We start from the raw sequence: 21,794 nt of genomic DNA on the forward strand, positions 1-21,794 counted from the left end.
TAGAGTGCAGCACAGTTTTTAATCTTATCTTTTTAATGCTGGACACTTAAAAATGAAATATTTAAAATGTATCTCTTCAAAATATAGTGCAGGTAATAAAATAAATTTTGTGATGGTGGGAGTAGCAGAGTAAGAATATTGCTTTTGTTTTCAGCCATCACCTACCAGTTTTAAAAAATTGTGAAAAAGGAACAAAATGATCAAAACACAGCTGTTTTTCGTTTATTTGTTTTCTAGCTACCTTTAAAGGTGCAGAGAGACAGGCAGAAATTTTGCATATTACTCATGGAGAAACTTGAAATATGCATGTGGAGCAGTGCAGAGTAAGCCTCTGTGATATGATCACAGATGTGTTTCACTGGGGTAAGGTTGGTTTCAGCGCTACTTACATCTGACCGTATTCTAGGTTGCATCTAGGAGCAGCTACATCTAATTACATTATGAAAAAATATAGATTTTTAAATATCAGGGCTGAAACATACCTTCACTAACAGGAGTGGCATAGGACCTTAATTGTATGTCTTATTTGAAAGCTAAGTGGGACTTACTGGGTTATTAAGTCTTCTGCAAATTTTCCGCTGGCTGAAATCACATACTGATTTCACCAATCTGAGTCTCACTAAAATCAATGTTACCTGAGGCCAACGTCTTCAATAATGTAAGAGGATTTCTACACAAATGAACAAATAAGTGTTTGGCTATTTCTCGTGTCTGTGAAGCAGACATTCATGCTAAGCATAATGCTATTCCTTTGGAATAAATCCACTACCATGTTCTTAGAGAAGACAGAAACTTCTTGAGAGTTGAAACATACGCTTATGCAAAGAAGATTTATGAAGCACTAAATTGTGGTAGTTTTGTTTGTATTGTCCTTGATGAGCAGTTAACTTCCCAGAAAGGAACCCGCTGTGTTCTGTTCTAGGGAAGCTAGCACTCCATCCATTTGGTGGCATTGAAGGAAATGAAACATGAACACAGGTGGGAATTTAAGATGAGCAAACATATCGTGTGTATTCTTTCAACCTCATAGCATTTTTTTTTTAGAGAACAGATGTGGATGCAAAACAAGAGGTATCTGAGAAAGAGACAAACTAGATCTATATATCCAGATTATACTAAATATGCAGGCCTCTTCAGCATGGAGTCATTCCTATTCTCATATCTGAATTGATGCTTAAGCACCTAAAACCATACCTAAGCCCTGGAGAGCAATTAAATCCCCCTATGTTTTAGCAATGCACAATTGTGCAGACCATCACTGCACAATGATGATCATCTGCACTGGTCTGAGTGGGTGACCACTCAGTGATCATCACTGAGACACTGCCCTATTTGTTCTGGATGTTCTGTGGGCCAACTAAAGTTATTAAGCATGTGCTTAGAAAGGCTCATTCTGAGGAAATAGCCACTGATATGTCTCCTTCATGATGTTCATTGAAGTTCTGGTTTCGGCAAAGAGCAACTCAAACCCTTCAGACAGTGCTGATGGTAATGATAATGACCATCTTTTATTTAGATCTCTTGCCACTAAAATAAGAGCTTAGCTTCTGTCCCTTCCTTATCATGTTTATTTTAAACCCATCTCTCAAGACACTTATTTTAAGTACCAGGAAATTAGGCAAGCTAAGAACATGATCCACTCCTTTTGGGTCAGGACACCAAACAATTAGGAATCCAAGGCAAGTGGCCAGAAATAGGGTAGACTGAGGGAAACATACAGAGGAATTTTAAGTGAAAAGATGTCTTTACTGTGGAATGTAGATATTCAGCAATTTCCAGTGTGGGACCTTCTCGTTATTTTGTGCACTCTACTGTGAGGTACCTAATCCTCCCTGTGTACCTTGTTTGGAAAATATAAGAAAATAATTTACTTGCTTTACAGTGATTTTAAAGAGTATAAAAGAATAATTTCAACCTTCTGCTGTTCTTAGTTTAGAAGGTGATTAATGGAGCCAGAAGTCACATCTAAACAGCTATTCTTCATAATCACTAGTGAAGCAAACTTCACGAATTCTTCTAGTTCCTTTTGAATTGATTTATATTTTTTATCTCCAAAAAGTCTGAGGCCATGGCTTGCACAATTCAGTTACACTTTATGTAAAAAAGTACTTCTTTTATTCCTATCTTTATTGTACCCAAGTTAATTCATAGATGGTTTGTAATGAAACTTAGAACACTCATAATCATTCTGTGAGGCATCGTATTTGGTACCCTGAAATCATATATGTGGATAAATGTCATGAGGATTTGTAATGTCATGACTATCACCACCAATTTATCACCAGGTTTCTGTACACAGCAGATACAGCCTATTTAACAGTGAATCATAACACTGCTTTGATATGGACTTGCTTGCATCATTTAAAGAAATTTAGGGAAAAAAAGTAATGATAGGATGTTAAACAGATTTAACACTCATTTACCATTTCCAAAATTATTTCAAAATATGATTTCTTTATCTGCATCATGTATATCTTGGACCTTCTTTTCAATTCCCCCAATTTCACTTGTTTTTCTTATACAGAATTCATTTAGTTATTCATATAACCATCTGCTTTCTAGTAGTGTCTTCAATTTGCTCTTTCATGTGAGGGAATTTTGCTTTTCAGCTTTTTTCATTGCTTGTTTGCAAGCTTCCTAGCTTTGAGCTATGGAAGCAACTAAAAGAATTCAAATCGTTGAGACTAACTTTTCTTAAGGCTTTTTACTTAATAACCTAACGGTTTTCTAGAGTGCAAATACACAATGGTATATATTCCAGAGGTATAGAATACCACCTAGAAAAGGGAGGGAAACATCAGTCATAGTTAAAAATAAAGGCACTCAGCACTCTCAGGACTAGATCCATTTTCTGAAGGATATAGTTCCTAGGAAAAGCAAATGTAATCTTTCAATTTTTTTTTTCTGATCCCGATAGCCATCTGAAATGCATAATTATTTTACTTACTCATGTGTAAAATGGAGACAATATTTACCTCATGGATATTGCAAAGGAGTCTTAATTAATGCTTATAAAGCGCTTTGAGATCATTGGATGAAAACTGCTATTAAAGTGTTATGGTGATAGTATGCTTTTCCTTGCTCAAATGATTAAAGTCAATCTCTCACCAGGAAAATATATTGACTTATATTTTGAAGATCTTAAACGTCAGAATGTTATTTTCAAAATCAAAGACTGTACGACTACATTTTTTTTACTATGTTAAGAAATAAATTATACAGCTCTTTCATTATTGTGTGTTACTAGCTTCATCCCTTGCACTGTAGTTAATAACAGCTTTTTGCACTGAGCTGAGGTCTGCTGCTGCTGAATGAACAAAAGGTGAGGGTGGAATTACTATTGCCTGACCAAAGCATAGAGGAACTCACCTGTTCCCTTATAGCTATAAAATTCTTGAAAATGTTTACAAATTCTGTCATTTGACAGCTGCCCTTCACATTAATCTTACCTAATTCATTGTTTCCAGTCATTCATTTGTCTATTGCTTTTTATCACATTTTGGCTCTTCGCGTTGAGGGGATATATATTTTATACTGCAATGGAGCAGCATGCCTTGAAGTGGCCTTCTAGGTAGTGTTATGCTATAAAGAACAAATAACAGGGGTGACACATTAAGGAATTGAGTTCTGTATCAAATTTTGAATTCCACTTTATTTGACAAAAGCCATTTTCATTGCAACCTTCACTTTCATTGAAAGCTCCATCAATGATCCTTACTGCTGAAAACTCTCATACAGAAGAAAGCAGATACTCTGTTGGCTAAGGCATTGTTTTTAAAAGATTAGCTTTACACAAGCTAACAGGTTAGATGGGAGCTGCTGCTGGGACTAACCCCCCGACCAAACCTTGTAGGAATGTGTGAAAGAGATGTGGAAGAACACTATTTTTCTGACCAGAAATGATTTCACTGCCACAAATAAACAGACTAGGCTGAAAATAAGAGATAGTATGAGAGATTGTACCATATGTAGCTGAGAAATAAAAATAAGAGTGGTATGAGACAGGCAGGATTATATTCAAACTTAGATTTTGTTTTTCACAGATTTGTAAGACTTATTTTTTTGAAGTCTGTGCATGCATAAGAAATTTTTGTGTTTTTTGCTTTCCTTCCATGTTGCTAACTAGGAAAGCAGAACTCCCGTAGACCAGTGTTCTCTTTGCAGAATGCATATTAACAACCGATTTTGGAAGAACTGTGACAACAGTCCTGGAAATGTGTTCCTGAAAGTCACAGTGCTGCGGGCAGTGACAGCCACCACTCACAACACGAGGCCTCAGAAGCGTATGGAAGCGAGCGACTGGATGCAAGCACAGCAGGCTAGTGCCTGCCCAGAGAGTGGACCTGTGCCAGGTAGAAATAAAAATCTATAATACAGCTCTTTAGGAGGCACCAGTTCATCGCTGAGTGTCTCCAGTTTCACAGTAGTGCAGTTTTATGCAGTTCCATTGACACAAAAGCAGAGTAAGAAGTAAAGAGCTGGATATATATGAAAAACACAAACGTTTGCGTTTCAGGACGTGTTTTCTCATATACATCTGCTTATTCTTAAAGAATGACCACTTCACAGTAAAAATAAATAAAAATGAAACACTGATCTGCTTAAAACAAAAACTAAAATAAAAGTCAGTGATCTCTCAGTGTATGCAATGTATCCTTATATCAGAGATGTTGTCTTCTCTGTATTTTGTCTTTTCTGAAAATTTAGCTTGTTGAGGCTCCTCCTAGGAAGGAGGAAAGAGAAGGTCGGCTCTCGGGAACAGCAGAGAGAGAATTCTAAGAACATGAGGTTGGCTGCAGGTGGGAAAATGTAACATCAAGGTCAGAAATGAAAACTTTTAAGAGCGGCTAAGAGGGGGACAAAGAGGTGAGTGAGTGTGAGGTGAGCGTAACATTAATGTTAGCGTTATGACAAAATGTAAAGCAGGGTGGAGATGTCCTGATAATTGAAATTAAAACACTGTAACAGCCTATTGGAAGAGCTGAACCATCATATTCTTACCAACAGCCAAATAATACGGGAATATTACAAAACAAACAAACTCACAAATTTCTGGTACAATCAGAATGTGACCAGATATTTCTTACTAGAAGAGCAACAGCAGCTGCTCCCATTAACACTATGCTTCTAGATGAAAGTTAAGATAAACCTTCGGTAAACTTGCTTTCTTCTCCCCACGGTAGGAGGCTCGGAGTGTGCCGATCCTTCTGCCTGACAGCACAGATGTGAGAAAGTTCTGACTGCTCCTGAGCAGCTGCATGCTACAGCAAGATTTTCATGAGCAGAGGTCCCAGGTCTTTTACAGTGGCACTGGGTATCACAGTCTTTGTTTAGAGTTAACAAACATAGACCTTTTTCTACAACTCTGGCAACCCAGCTAGAATTACCTTTGTAGACAAAAAGCACACAGCAAAGCTCAATGGGATCCTTGAAGCATGGCTGTAAGCCACCAAAAATGAGAGAGGGAAGTATTTCTGGAACTTCTCCAAGGACGGAGGCAAAGTGTGCCTTTTCTCTTTGGCTCTCTAATTCTGATTTTCAAAAACAGTCACAGTAGTCCTTCTAAGAAGAGAGATCATTTAGTAAACTTCCTCTGCCTTAGAGGATTCTCTGATTGTCCATTAATGTTTCTCCCTCCGGTGCATAAATATATGCCATGGGGGGTAGATACTGATTGTTATGTTTGTTTTTCTCTGGGCTTAATGTGTTTTTAAGCATGTGGGCTTAATGTTCGGGTAATAAGCACACTGGCATAAATAATGTAATTTTGTACACGCATACAGAGGTAAAATCTGCTATTTTCCTGGAGGAAGTCCCTCTCGAGGACAGATGCAACGTATGGGGCTAGATTGTGGTCATTACATTATGACCCTGTTTAGGAAACATATAGAGCCATAGTGCCCTCGGAAACTCATCAGTGAGACCATTGGTTCTTCAGTACAGGAAGAGAGATACTGTTCTAACCTATATTCTTTCGTCTGTTCCACTCACCATTTCTCTAGTACTAAAGCTTTCTTCTGTGGGGATAAGAACAGAAAGTCGAGGACCTATTGCTCTGAGTTGTCTCTAAGATGCTGAGCAAAGATGGGAGTATGTCCTAATTGAACAGGGCCAACACACAAATCGGGCCCGTGGAATGATGCCGTACCGTCAGTCTGACTGTACCGGTGAAATGGTGATGCAAGTTATTAACTGCCTGTCACATGAAGAAGAGGTCAGTTCAGTTCACTGTTCAAATTCTGGTAATGATCATCGACAAACATACAGTTCACAGAAGTGGGATGACTGTTCCGTTTCTATTTGCAGTAAGGGAGATGGTTAAGGAGAGAAGCTGAGTACATTTTTTAGAAGAGATGATAGAAATTGACCAAGCTTTTAAAATTATGAGAGGCTAACTGGCAGGTGGGTGGGCAAACAAACAGCACAATCACACAATCGGGTTTTTTTTTTTTCCTTTAAACAATCACACTAAAAAAGAATGCAGAAAATGGAAAGCTAGGGAAAAAAGGTGGTAAGTAAGAAGGCTAGGGTAAAAGAATGAAAAAAGGAAAGGAAAGGAAACAAAAGAGGATAATAAAGTTAGTTTTTTATATATGTGTGTGTGCATACATATATAAGTGTATAATATATATATATATAACTTTTCTTAGTAAAAAGAAGAACTTAAACCTAGAGTAGACTGCATTTAACAAAATCCTGACAGCTAAAAACTATGTAACTGAGACTATATTTGCTTATTTCTGGTAGAACTGAACCCTGCCTGTATATTCAGAGCCCTTCATGCATTGCAGGATAAAAATTGCTTAACACCTGCCTAAAAAATAACATAAGGTAAAGTTATTTTACCTTGGTAGTAGCAAATATTAAAATATTGAATTTAGGAAGACTCTCCAAAACTGGAATAGGAAGTTCTGTTGTACAGCACTGTTGTACAGCGTGTGCAGTCCTACTCTAAATGTTACGTAGTAATTCATGAGCTTCTCAAATGATATTGCCCAGATTGGTTTGCACCTGTCAGCCTCGCCCCAGGGATAAGATTTCTTGTGCACTTTCTCATGCTATTGCCCTAAATCCTTGGCTGTGATGAAAACTAAAATTCTTATATAAACTGTCATTCTTTTTTCGCTCTGGAAATAATATGATCCTTCTCCTAAAAAAAATAAGTAAAAGAGAGAAAAAATATTTAGAGAAATTCTGAGTAATTTGAGTGCATTTCATGAACATTAATGTTGCAAGCAGTTAGGCTTCAAAATTCCATACAATCACATACTGAAATTATCTTATTAAAACGGGCATATATACTGACAAGCTAATTATGAATGAGCAGTCTAATATATGCTAATGATAACTAACTGTTTGCAAAGAGCTTAGAAGAATGAGACTTTGGGATAAGATTTTGGTGGTATTTGTGTTGGGAGATTGTAGGACAGGTGCTTCTTTCTATTCAGTTGCACGGTGTTTGGATTAAAAAGTCCTAGAATTTGCCTCTAGGGTTCGAAAAAAGCTTTGAGGCCAAAATATGCATTCACTCTGTGTACAAAGAGAACATTTGCAGACAATTGAAATTGTGTAATGACTTTTCTTGATTTATTTTCCTTTTTCTTTAACTCGCTATAACAGGAGCACTATGGTTCAACGACGCTCTTGCAGATCATTATGCCAGTGCAGGCTGACCATCACTTTCATTCCCCTTCTCACAACAGTGACTGGGAGTGGAAATGGCATAATGCTTCTGATATGACCACATAATGTATTTTTAGATACTGAACTTCCCTCTTTTCTCTGAATTCTCTTTGTGGTCAGTGATGAGATGAGCTCCTACCTAAGGACAGTTCAGAGCAGAAGCCTAAATACAGCCTTATAATACCACCTTGCATTTTTCCTTGTTTCAGTCCTAGCCTCTGTCTTGTCCTAATTGTCCATACTGCAGACAGCACGATTGATACCCCTGACACCATTCTGGAGCGAGTTTCCCTCAGAGAAGAGCCCCAGAGCGGTGAGCAGCACAGCCCTCTTTTCCAGACAGCTGCCCAGCGGCCAGCGGCAGCACTCTGAGGCTGCCACAAAGTCAGTGTGAGCATAGCCTTCAATCCGTTGTCTTCTCCCCTTTCTTTCCCTTGACAATAATAGGATTCCTGGGAGGCTAAGTTTGTTGATATAAAGAATCATGATAGAATCTTGAAAACCCGTTGCTGAAGATTTTTCTAGATCTCTTTAAAGAGATTTATGGAAAGGATCTTTTTTTCTGTTAGCCAATGGGAGAAGTAATTGATATCTGGTAGTATATGCAGACTGAATTTTCTGGTAACTTTTTTGTCAGATAAAGCCAGTTGCAGCATTTTGTTTTATAAGGTTGTGACAAAGGAAAAAAGAAGGATAGAAAGTGAAGCCATAAATAACTATGCAACAATCAAATTCTTCAAGATTAGCAATCAAAGAAAATAATGTAAATAAGACAAAAAGCACAGCTGATTGAATTGTAAAGGCTAAAATCTTTTGGACATGATGTTCAACTAACATAGGATTTGCTGCCTAGTAAGCTATCCTATTTGACACTGCTATGGGGAATTACTAAAATAGCATCAGATTACAGTTCATTTACATTTCTGAGAGTTGCCTTGCAAACATAAGAGCCAGCTATCACCTACTAAAAATGAAAGATGATCTTTTGGAATCAAATTCCTAGTCAAAGAATGGGTTTTGACTCAAATTCTTCCACTATGGAATCACAGAACGTACGTTATTGAAATTATTATTACTTGTATAATATGGTCATACTCCGTTCTTCAGTATTTCTTCATAAGTATTCAGAAAAACTATACCTCAGGTCTGAGATTTATAGCTCCTCTACCTTCACTGCAACGAATAACATTGCTTACTATAGTGTATGCTCTAAATCATATAGTGGTACAGTATTTTGTCTGTGCTTCTGTACATTTCATCCCTTACGTCTCATGTACTCAGGCATGAGTATGTATCACTGTTGCTTTTCATTTTCTTATTACTAGTAAGCTTAAATGGAGTATATATGTTGTGGAAGTAAAATTATTAAACACTGATGGAAATTAGAGCTCAGGAGGCTGACTGTGTCAGAGAAGAGAACCAATTGAACTGTCACTTCTGAACAGGAAGAACAAGGCAGGAAATGAATGGATAGGCACTATTAAGGAATGTTGTGGATTTATGGTCTTTTTTTAAGTCAATAATAGATGCAAGAAAGAGTCAGCAAGCCCTAAGAAGAACTTGAGCTAATTAAATGTGATTTGATTTAGCACTTCTGAATATTCTGTGTTTTAAAGGAAGATTACTTTGCCACTGATATCTAACATGAGAATACACATAAATGACAAAAAAAATTTGATCATCGTTTCTATCCTTCTCCTTTTATTACATATTTATTATTTACAGAGATAATACTGTACCATTTATATCTTTTGCAATATTTTTCTCACTCTGAAGAACACTTGTTTAGGTCTGCTTGCCAGCCTGCTGTGGTTCTCTCGAATGAATATTTTGAAATATACATATGTTAGTAACTTGACCCAAAGAGTACATGAAATCTAACAAAGAGCTTTATATCATGAAGTATGATATAACTATGAACTGTACAATCTATTGTTCTTTTATAGGTAAAAAGTATATTCTATCAGTATTGCTGCCTTGTTACAGCATGCAGAATTTTGCTTATGAAATACTTTGTTTACAAAGACGTAATTTGAATGGAAACTAACAGAGTCACAGAATCACTGAGTTTGGAATGGACCTCTGGAGACTGTCTAGTCCAACCTTCACTACTCAGAGTCGGGTCAACTAGAGCAGGTTGCTTAGGGCCTTGTTCAGTTGAGCTTTTAATACTTCCAAAGAAGGAAACTCCATAACCTCCCTCAGGCAACCTGTTCCAGTTTTTAACTATCCTTACAGTAAAAAAGTTTTCACTTATGTTTAAATGGAATAGCCTGTATTTCAATTTGTGCCCATTGCCTCCATCACTGGATGCCACCGAGAAAAGTCTAGCTCCATCTTCTTTACTCCCTCCCCCCACCCCCGCAGCAGGTATTTATAGACACTAGGATCCCCCCAAGCCTTCTCTTCTCCAGGCTAAACAATCCCAGCTCTCTCAGCCTTTCCACATGTTAGATGTTCCAGTCTTTTAATAGGGTTAGTGACCCTTTGCTGGACTCACTCTAGTATGTCCATATCTCTTGTATGGGGGAACCCAGAAGTAGGCGCAGCACTCTGGTTGTGGCCTCACCAGACCTCAACACAGGGGAAGGATCATTCCCCCTCAACCTGCTGACAACACTTTTCCTAATGTGATGCAGGATACATTGTCCTTCTTTGTTGCAAGGGCATACTGCTGGCTCATGTTCAACCTGGTGTCGACACACCAGGACCCCCAGTCTTTGTCTCAAATCCACTTTCCAGTCTGTCAGCCTCCAAAGTGTACTGGTGCATGGGAGTAGTCCTCCCCGGGTGCAGAACCTCACATTTAACTTTTTTGAATTTCATGAGATTCCTGTTTGCTTATTTTTACTGCCTTTCAAGATCCCTCTGAATGGCAGCCTTACGGTCTGGTACATCAGCTACTCCTCCCAGATTTGTGTCAGCTGCAAACTTGGTGAGAGTGCACTCTGTCCCATCAACAAGGTCATTAAAGAAGATGTTAAACAATACCAGTCCCAGTATGAACCCTTGGGGTATACCTTGAGTAACTAGCCTCCAGCTAGACTTCATGAAGGACTTCACTGATCACAACTGTTTGAGCCTGGCAGGTCAGTCAGTTTTCAATCCACCTCACTGTCCACTCAGCAAGTCCATACTTCATTGGTTTGTCAGTGAGGATGCTATGAGAGACAGCACTGAAAGCATTGAAAAAGGTTGAGAAAAACATTGTAAAGTTGAGATAAACAGCTTCCACCAATAAACCAGCCATCTTATCACAGAAGGCTAGCAGGTTGGTCAGGTATGATTTCCCTTCCATAAATCCATGCTGACTGCTCCCAGACACCTTCTTGTCCTTCCTATGTCTTCCTATGGCTTTAAGGAGGATTTTCTCCATCATCTTCTCAGGGTTTGATGTGAGGCTGGCTGGCCTGTAGTTCCTCAGATTGTCTTTCTTACTTTTCTTGAAGGTAGGCGTGACATTTCCTTTTTCCCAGTCCTAAAGTACCTCTACCAGTCACCACGACCTTCCAAAGATAACGAAGAGCAGCCTCGATATGACAGGGACCAGATTCCTTAGCGCTCATGGGTGCATCCCATCAGGTCCCATGGACTTGTGTATGTTCAATCTATTTAAATGTACCCTAACCTGATCCTCCTCTATCTAGGGTAAGTGTTCATCGCTCCAGACCTTCACACTGGTCTCAGGAGCCTGAGATTCCTGACGGCAAAATTAGCCGTAAAGAGTGAGGTGAAGAAGTCATTGAGTACCTCGGCATTTTCTGCATCACTTGTCACCATATGCCCTACTTCATTCAGCAGAGGCCCCACATTTTCCCTAGTCTTCCTCTTGCTGTTGATGTACCTGTAGAAGCCTTTCCTCTCGCCTTTCATAGCCCTTGCCAGATGCAAGTCAAGGAGCACTTCGGGCTGCCAGCCCTCACTGATCCCTGACATCCCTTCCCTGCATGCTCAGACAGACTCTCTGTTATCCTCCTGGGTCACATATCCCTGTTTCCACCTCTTGTACACTTCCTTTTTTTGTTTGAGTTTAATCAGGAGTTCCTCGTTCATCCACGCAGGCTTTCTGCCATGTTTGCTTGATTTCTTGCTCATTGGTATGGACCATTTTTAAATGTGGAGGAGCTGACCTGTTAAAAACAATTCGTTGTCCTGGACCTCTCTTCTCTCCAGGACTGTATCTACATCTTCAGCAGTCAGACACAGTGAGCAATAAGTTAAGAACAGTTGTAGATCTTGTTTTATTGAACTATTATTATAATAGTTCAGGTTCAGTTTCAGTCAAAGTGCTGTGTAAGTTGCAGTTCTTTTTCCACTGACTGATTCCAGTTCAGCAATCCAGTCAGTCAAAAGTTTCTATAAAAGTGTAAAAAGTCGCTTAGAATATAGCTTTTCTTCCCCCCATTTCATGGTGATGTCCATTAGTAAGCATGCCACGGAGAAAATAATCCTTCTCTGTAGAACTGGAAAATGGGTATTTTCACAAAGTTTGTAGTGCAGTAGCAATTGCTGGATCTGCTTTCTTACTCTAGAGGAATAGACAGGGTTAATGCCAAAAAGCCTGATTTTCAGGGCAACTTCTGAAAGCCTCTGGTAATTTCCATGCATGGCCAAGCAGTGTTCTTTTGGTTGTGCAACAATTAATTAGTTCCAAGTTTTTTCTATTCCTTTTACAACAAGGAATAGAAACTAATTCTCTAGAGCTCTAGAACTCTAGTTCTGTTCTCCCATTAATGAAACAGAGAATTGTCATTTCTAGATCTAGTTCCTATTAACGACAGTAGCAGATTACAAATTGTGACCTAATGTACAAGTCATGAAAGAAATGATGTAGCAGCTTCTTATTATTTTTGTTTTCCTTAAAATAGAATGTAACAACACCATCAAAAACTCTGCTGGGGTGAAAGAGATGGTGGGAGGGGATTGGGAAATAAAGAGCATCAAGTAATTTGTAATCCTAAGGGGAAAAGAATTAGAGAAATATTACTACTCGAATTTAATGTGAAATGGGTATTTTCAATGGGTAAAAACTAGTCAGACAAACAATGTGTCGTTTTTCCTTTAAGAGCCGCGTGTTTGTGGTTCGCTAGCAATCACAACTGATAAATAACTACTTATTAACTTGATCAACTGACCAGAGTATATTAGGTCTGTTTCTAAAAGCTTCAGGAAATGCAGCAGTTCAAATTTCCAGTACATTTTCCCAGCTAATTAAGAATTTAACAAGACATGCAAAGATTCTTGAGAGATAAATGTGTATAGTAACATCTTCAAAGGATGTCATCACCTGCCTAAGTATTCTGAGTATTTCCAAATTTATTTAAGCGATTCTATAAAGATTTTTTTTAATGTGGTAAACTTGAAAAAATTTAATAGGAGTTTTACCACTGACTTCAGAGGGCTTTAGACAGCAGTCATGATGCCTGATATGTCGCTGTCTTCCTACTTTCATCTTTTGGTAGAGTTACAGGTGCATGCCTCCTGTACTGAGTAACACAATTAGAAAGTATATCCCCTTTTACAGCAGCAGATCATTTGGAAACGGTATTGCTGTGGTTACAGCGGAGAGGAGCAGTGAGGGATAAGGACACACTCTTTCAGCAGTCTGTCAAGGGAACAAAAAGAGACTTGGCAAGAGGATAAAGCTCCCTCTACCTAATAAATCTCTGTCTAGCAGGAACCAGCACATACTAAGTCCATGACATTACTCATCAAAATATCCTTTAGGCTTCCTCTTAGTTTCTACGAGTCTTCCCCTTGCTTGCACTTTGTAAGAAAAGGCTGAATTCCAGCCCATTATCCCCTTCAGACATTATTATCCCTGTCTTGCAAGAAAACTTTCATGTTTTCTACAGTTCTCTCTTGCCTATATAAGCAGTTTTTAGTATATGTTATGCCATGTCCAAGTTGCAGTCTTGAGAGCTGGCCATCTAATTCTGGCTATGGGAAAAGAACGCAGAGATCTTAAGTTAGGATAGGTTGAATATAATCTATGACAAATACTCATAGATTAAGGACTAGCATGATTAGCTGACATCTTTTTGAACTTGATTATCTTTTCATACCTCTAAGCAGTTGTCATCTTATGTTTAAAATACATTGATTAACATGTGTTTTCTATCACTTCTTAACACACCATGCAGTTTCCTATCCTAAAAAAAAAAATTATGTGTGTGTATTCTTTTATTCATTAGTTGCTGTTTTCAGGGAATATAAGGATTTCACTCCTATTCACAAGGCCATACTTTCCTTTATAGACTTAAGAGAACCTTCAGAGCAACAGATATGATTTGCACAGCCATGGTGAGATTCATCCACCAAGTATACCAAGAAAAAGCAAGCCTATTAGCAGAGAGCTTAAATTGCATCAGTATTAAAAACAAATGTTAAGAGTTTACAGATTGCCATGGACTTAAAATCACTGCTATGGATTATTTCTTCTGTGATAACCCATCCTAGATATTTTATACGCTTGTTATAAGGCTGAAATAGTAAAAGCAGGCAGAGCTATTATAACTCTGCCATATACTGATCGCTTACCCTGCATGCTATGGAAAATGTGTGTATGTATGATTCCATACTTAGATATGTCAGAGTTACCCCAGAAAAAGACCACTTTTACCAGTATTGGATCTTATTTGGACTGGTGTGAAGTCAGTGGATTCAAGTGTATGCAGCTGAGTACCAAATCCTCTCTTTTATATTTATTTTGGGTCAGGCCTTCTGCAAAGCCTTCACCTTTTCACTGTATCCAGGAGGGCATAAACATAGCCAAGACAGTTTTACAATCTTATATCAAGTTTAAATAAATGTGCAGCCACCACAAATTGTAGAACCTTGGATGAATTTAAAGGCAGCCTCAGCACTGAGATCCTCATATTAACTCAGTTTAAGGTCAAGCTATCATAGCTATACCATTAGATTCTTGAACTTGGCTTTGGCTTGGGGAGAACTCAACTATTTCACAAAGTTTTAAACTACTCTTATTTCAAAACTCCGCTCCAATCTGGAGGGAAAAAAAATGTTTAATTACATACTTCAGTGCACTTCAGAATAGCAATAGGCCTTTGTTAATCACCACTGAAAACCCTCAAACACCACTGAGATTCATGATCATCATTTTAAGATGAACAAAATCCATGATAACAGGATTAGAATTTGTGCAGGTCCTGTTCGCCATGGGAAGTGCCTATAACAGATAAAGCAGAACCTAGAATTCTACTTTGGATATAATGTTGCTAGTAACAGAGCAGAATACTTAGCATCAGAAATTTGGCGGCTTCACAAGCTTAAGGGCAGAATATTGTCATACACATGTCATGAGCTATGCACAGCCACGTTTTTGCTTTCCTTTTCAGGAGAAATTCCTAGCCCGAGATAATATTGATTTAAACTGCTTTGTAAGCTTAGACAATAGGATCAAATTTTTAATTCATAAAAAGTATAATAACGATTGCCAGCTTTATTTGAAAGTCTACAAAAAGTTAAAATGAATTTCAGAGTACATCTAGAAGACACGTTTTAAAATAATTTGACAAGCAGTGAGCCTTTGAGAACATGCTGTTAGTTTGTTATCATTTACAGGAGCATGCTGGGAAATTAACATAGTGTAGGCTCAAAATTTCTAAACCAAATTGAGCTTCTGACATCTGAGATCCCTACTAAGACTAACTGTGAGAAAGAGTTTGAAGCATAGTTTACACACACCAGGAAAGGAGTCAACTAAAACAGTGGAGGCATATAAGAAGGAAGAGCAAGCAAGGTTAGCAGCATTCAAATCTCTGTTAATAGTTTGTCAGGATCATTGTATGCAGTACGAGAGAAAGGCAAGCAGTACAAGAGGACTGTCAAGTGCTGAATGAAACTGGAAAGCAGCCTAGATAACACAGCAAAGCATGCAGAGCAAGAGAAAGCCCCACAGCTTGCCGAGAGGACTGACAGGTACAGGAAAATCCTTGATGTATATAAAGACAGCAGGAATAAGGAGATAAGCTCCAGGAAAGAGTGGTACTTGCGAAAAATAAAATATTTAATTCATTACTAAGGTATAAATCATCACTTATTCAGATATTTCTGTGTATTGACAAGTTTTACCACTTGTGAAGGTCAAAAAAAAGAGTGGTTTTATTATACTCTACTGTAATTTTTTATGCAAAAAAAAATAAGCTGCCAGGCTATTCGCTGTTCTGAGGCTCGGCCTGTTATTTTTTATGGGTTGGCTCTAAATTGCCACTTGCTCAGTACCCAGTAACATTGTCGTAAGCGTGTGTACTCCAAGGAGTCAAGGGAGAGAAACAGGATGCTAACCAAAGTACTCATAGACCCTCAGAGGAGCTTACTTCTCCCCACTGTCTACTTAGGGAGTCTAGACTGCTGATTTAGGTGCTTTGGATTATCCTGCTGAGGCCCACTGACTATACTGTAAGTGTTGCTCTGGTGAAATGAAGTACCTAATGTAGTTTGAATACTACATCAGCTCACAAACTTTTCTGGATCTGACCCCAAATGCCTCATCAAAAACTGTAAAAGAACTTGATGCTGATAGTGACTTGGATGCAGGACTGCCCTGCACCTAGCCTCAATGATTCCAAAATGCTGCCTGCCTATACATAAGCCATCAGAAATTTGGAGTAAAACTGGGGTCTCTGAGTGCTGAACCCACATATAAATAAGTCAGCACGTATCTATTGAATTGAGCTGTGATTTATTTAGTTCAGTTTCTTATTCATGTTTAATATTTTGATCATAAATCTTTCAGGTACCAAAGAAAATTACCCATAAATTCCTCTTGGGAGGATGGTCTATTAACATTACTTGCAGGACCTCACACTAGAGAGACAAACCAAATGAAATCAAAAAGAATGTGCAATCAAGCAAACATTGTGTGGGAACTGTGTGGCAGCAGGGAAATTTAAATATATATTCCTGAAGAAGAAAGAACAACAGTAATCAGCACAAAAAGAAAAAAAAAAGGCATCAGCAAAACTGGCTTTAAAACTACTGGAATAATTTTTGAGCTATTCTAATGCAGCTGAAGATGCACAAAATGATAAAGATACCCTATAGTTGAAATCTGAACATTACGCAGTTAGGGTGGAATCCAGCGTGCCCAATTTATGCAGTGTCCCACTGTAATCTAGTTTTCAAAAGGAAACACAATCGAGTAAGTCAACTTCACAGTCCAACAGCTAGAGAGATAACAGGTGCCCTGAAAATCTGCAAAAGTTAGAATAGCTTCTTCAGTTTGATGTCTAGTGAATAGTGAACCAGTAGGGAAGTTCTTGGGATCTTTAAAAAATCTAATGAAGATGGGAAAGAGAAGTTTGGGGCAGGATTCAATGCAGATTCAAACACATATTTTTAGACAACCACAGTGGTACATTTCTGCAAATGAGACGGGTGTCTGTGCTCCCACTACAGGCAGAGACAATCCAGTCAGTATGGAGCCTAGAGAGCCTACAGAGCAATTCAGCTTACCCCAAGGAAAGCAGACACCTAAGTTTCCACTGACTGTTAAGGATCCCATAAGGGTAATTGAAGTTTATATTCTTTGCTCATCTATACACGTGTGGACACTTACATACCGGTATCTTAACCTGCAAGCCGAATCCCACCCAAAGTGTCTCCCTTTCAGTCTAAAGATAAACATGTGTCTCAAGCAAGTGCAAAACTTCAATTCGAGACTCTACCCATCCTGAAAGGAATTGAACCTATATCCAAAATCACCAGTACCTCAAGCACCAGACTATTGTGCAAAAGGTATGAGAGAATACCACATCATCAACTGGTGGTAACTGCCATCCTGATTACATCTACTTTCCAAATTTCTCCAAAGGGCATGCGTAGGATTCAGGCAGAAGTTGACTCAAAGAGGAACCAGTAGAGTACAATGGGAAGATTGAAGTGATTCTTCATTTCCTTCAGTGATCTTATCAGTAGTTCTTCCTTAAGAAAAGTATTATTCCCTTAATGTATATTCTCTCTTGTGATCCTCATTGATACCTCAATATGCAACCATACAAACATTCAGGATAGACATGCTGGACCCTCAAAGATAAGGATAAACAAGTGCAGATAGAAAGTCAGAATTCCTCCAATCTGACCCTGTTTCTCAGGGAAATTTCTCAGCAATGTTCAAAAGAAAGGGAACAACCTAAAATCTGTTTTTCCTGCATTTCACCCTAACCTGTTCTGTGGGGCTATTCTGTCTGCCTTTCAGCTGGATAACATAGGATAATTTTAACAAAAGTTCCAAAACCGTACAAAAGAAGCAGCTTGTTTGGTGCCTGTGTGTGGTTCCCCCCCGCCATCCTGCTATGCTAACTTACAGGACTACTATATGTCCAGTTGCTCTCAATATGTCTTCTTTTTCTGCCCTCAGGATCATTCCTAACAAGTAAATGAACACTAGGTCTAGGTAACTGAAACTGTTCTTTTCTCTGCTTTTTCTCTTCAAATAGGAAAGAAAGTACTCCTACTAGAACTCTTACTGTGTTGAAACAGACAGTGAAGACCAAAAGAGCCCATACTAAATCTGAATCCACATCATAACCTCAGAATGACTGCAAAGGATAACTTACTGGAAAGTGTAAAACTGGACATGGAATAATATACCCATCCTATTACAGTTGACCATGGAAGAGAGGACAAATTTCTAAAAGCAAAGGTTTTCACAAGCCATCTTCCAAATATCACCTGCTCTTAAAAGACAAGTCATCTGTGGCACCTAAAGCTAACATCAAAGTTAACCCAATCTTCTGGTAACCATGAAGAATATCATTATTCTTGAGGAGGAATTAATTCTTCCCCAGTAACCTGACAAACAGGAAAAACAAGCAGACTCTGCAATAGAATTACAGGGTGAATCAGTCTCATTTTACACTTCAGCAGCCTCCAATTGCTTTGGTAGAGTGATAATCACATGGACTAAAGAACTAAGAGAACTAGCCTCAAAGGACTTCGCAATCAATTCTCTCCTTAATAAGATGTCCTTATCAGCTATGTTCATGAGAAAAGTGTCTATGGACGCTCCCAACTCCTCAGCCTGCGTTTGCATCTGTGGCTACAGACACTGTAGACACAGCTGCTATGCAAAACATTAGATGAAGTGTTTGATGAAAAATTTGAACAAGTGGGTGTGAGCTGAGATGAAAAGGTAGAAAGCCAAGCTTTTTTTTTTCCTTTTTTTTTTATTTCCTAGGAGTATTTTGGGATAACTCAAAAGTAGAACAGGGTAAACATTTTCAGCTGAAGTGTCCGTGTAGCTGAAAGTGTGGGCTAGGCAATTGATGACTGTTTTGTAAATATGATTTCAATTTCACTAGATAGCTAAAGATCACATATACTTTTTGACACTATTTAAATTAAATATTTTGGATTTTCATAATAAAATTTCCTTTAATTTTATTCTTAAAAGTCATTATTTTTCCTGAGATGGATTTTTGTTCAAATGATTTTCCAAATGAATAAAAGCTTTGCAAGAAAAAAAATGTGCAGGTCTATTCAAAACATTTTCATTTTTTAGAATTTCCAGAAAACTTAAAAATCAATTATGGTTCTACTGAAAGTGAGTGAGATTAACACAGCAAAACTTTCCTTGACTTCAAAGATTTACTCTGACTTTCACTGACTGCAAGATTTTGTGCCTGATTAACAAACAAAAAGTTTCTTTTGAACCTATTATCACACTAAATCTCTAGAAAAGATTCAATATTTTAAAGGAAAAAAAAAGATCAGATGAAAAAATCTTGAGAAAAGAATATATCCTGTATCAGTGATCAGGCCCATCTCCATGAAATGCTATTTCAAAATGGGAGAAAAGAAATGTCACTTAATTACATACAAAAGTACACATCTCCATTGTCTCCTATGGAATAAGGAATTATTCAATGAAGGTTACTCTCAGTAAATCTAGGAGAAACATATTTCATCAGAGAATAGAGAAGTACCAATATATCAGCAATATTTTTAATGGAAAAGCATGAAATAAATCAATGTTACCTCCTAGCTTTGGCTTAATACTGCACGTTTGCCTCAGTAAGATAGAGATGTTTCACTTGGACTTTTTTATTGAATTTCATGTTGATATTAGAAACTGTTATTTTGTATTACACTATTTTTATCTTACGCGAATGCAAATTTACCAAAATGAAACATAGCAATGTTTAAGTGATGATTTTTGCCAAATTTTTGTCCAGTAAGAAATATCAACACTTTCAGTTTTCTATTCAAATAATAAATATAAATTTTGGAATATCAGAATATCCTGTGGGATGGAAATAATGTTTTTTAGATCAACTACACTGATAGGAATGTAAAGAGCTTTTATTCCTCCTCCATATTCCCAAGACACTAAAGAATATATCAATGTATTTCAAACTGTAGAATTCTTCATTAAAATTAGATCAATACCAACTCTTCAACTGAGATTTCTTTTTCGTTCTTCTTCTAAAATAGAACAAATTAAGGAACCAAGAACAGTTATATACGCAAAGAAGTTACACAGCTAAATTTCCTAATGGCTACTGAATTATTTCAAATGCTATTGAATTTTTATGCCCTTCATTTTGGAGAACAATCTCATTTAAAAAAAATTAAAGTTTCATTCTTAAAATAACTCTTCTTCTTGACAGCATGTGTGATAAACTAAGACTGACAAAGAATGAATGATCTTGATTTACTACTTTAAAATATAGTGCAATCATTCTGCTTGCCTGTCCTCTGATTAACTCTGCAGTTTATTTAAATAATACTGCTTTCCAGTTAGGAAAATGGGTATTTCTGGTTTATAATCATGGCATTTTTATAATGTAGTGAGAGGAAAGTCTCACTCAAACTTAGCATCCTTGCTGTTTCTGAGAAAACAAATTTGCATGGTACAGCTATATTGGTTTAGGAAGTTAATATCACCAGAGTCCCAGCTGCCTTACCATATTAGTATGTTTTCATTTGACATAAAGGTACACTATCTGTTTTACAATAATGTGGCAAAAGAATGCGCTCTGAATTATATTAATCAATTATATTGGTTCAGTTATATTGAAAAAATACAGTTGCTGAGATCTCAGATCAATAACCTGTATCCCCCACAAGAAAACACACCAGTAAGCTGCATGTTTCATACCTCTCTATTGAATTAAGATGCTCAGATGAAGAATCACAAATACACTGTGGTTCTCGTGCACCTGGAAAGCTAGAGAAGACAAGATAACGGAACTTAAACTTCCCTGAAGCACATATTCTTCCAAGAACATAGAATTAGCTTGAAAATATTGAAGCTTTGTGACAAAATTCTCTTTCGCAGTCTTAATCATAGTTATCGACTGCTCAAAATGCTCAGATTCAAAAGTTCAGAACCTCTGCCTGTGACACTACCTTCCACATGGAGAATAAATACAGCCTATCTAAAAGCTCATCCCAATGAGAAAAAGAGATTCATAGTGTAAGCTGAAAAAATTCTGCTTATACTATCAAGTATAAATAATAAACATGAACATATCCAAAACAGGGAACACTGCAAAGTGAAAAATGCTCTGGGAGAAATTTGCAGTTGTGAAGATTGCTATGTGAAAGATACATATTTGATTTAGAAGTCCAAGCTAACAAAATTCTAAAACACATTTTAAGAAAAAGATGTGGGAGAAAGCAAGAATACTTCCCCCACATTAAGAACCATGTTTCTTGATTCATCTGACTTTAGTTTCTGCAGAATTGGTTTTCTGGCTCATTTTAATACTCTAATTTTGATAGATTAAAATTGTGAAGCTGTTGGATATGTTTCATTTATTTGATCATTGTAATCTTATCATTTCTTCCAAAATTTGTTATTTACCTGTAACACGATTAAAGTACCTGCTGCTCTAAGCTCCTCATTACACTGAGAATTACACTGCTGGGGAGTTCACATTCTTCAGCTACTCAACACAAATCTATTTTAAAAAGTGAAAATAAAATACCTAACTGACATTTGGGAAATAATGTCACTATGATCTGATTAATAAACGAATTGTGCCATGATGTTGTTACAGCCGTATAACCGAAGCCTCGTAAAGCAGCCCTTCCAGGTTGACATATTTGGGGAATTGCTTTGGGGAGTTCTACGGTCAGCGAAG

The sequence above is a fragment of the Struthio camelus genome, chromosome 1 (genome assembly GCF_040807025.1).
Source record: "Struthio camelus isolate bStrCam1 chromosome 1, bStrCam1.hap1, whole genome shotgun sequence".
Taxonomy (NCBI): Eukaryota; Metazoa; Chordata; class Aves; order Struthioniformes; family Struthionidae; genus Struthio; species Struthio camelus.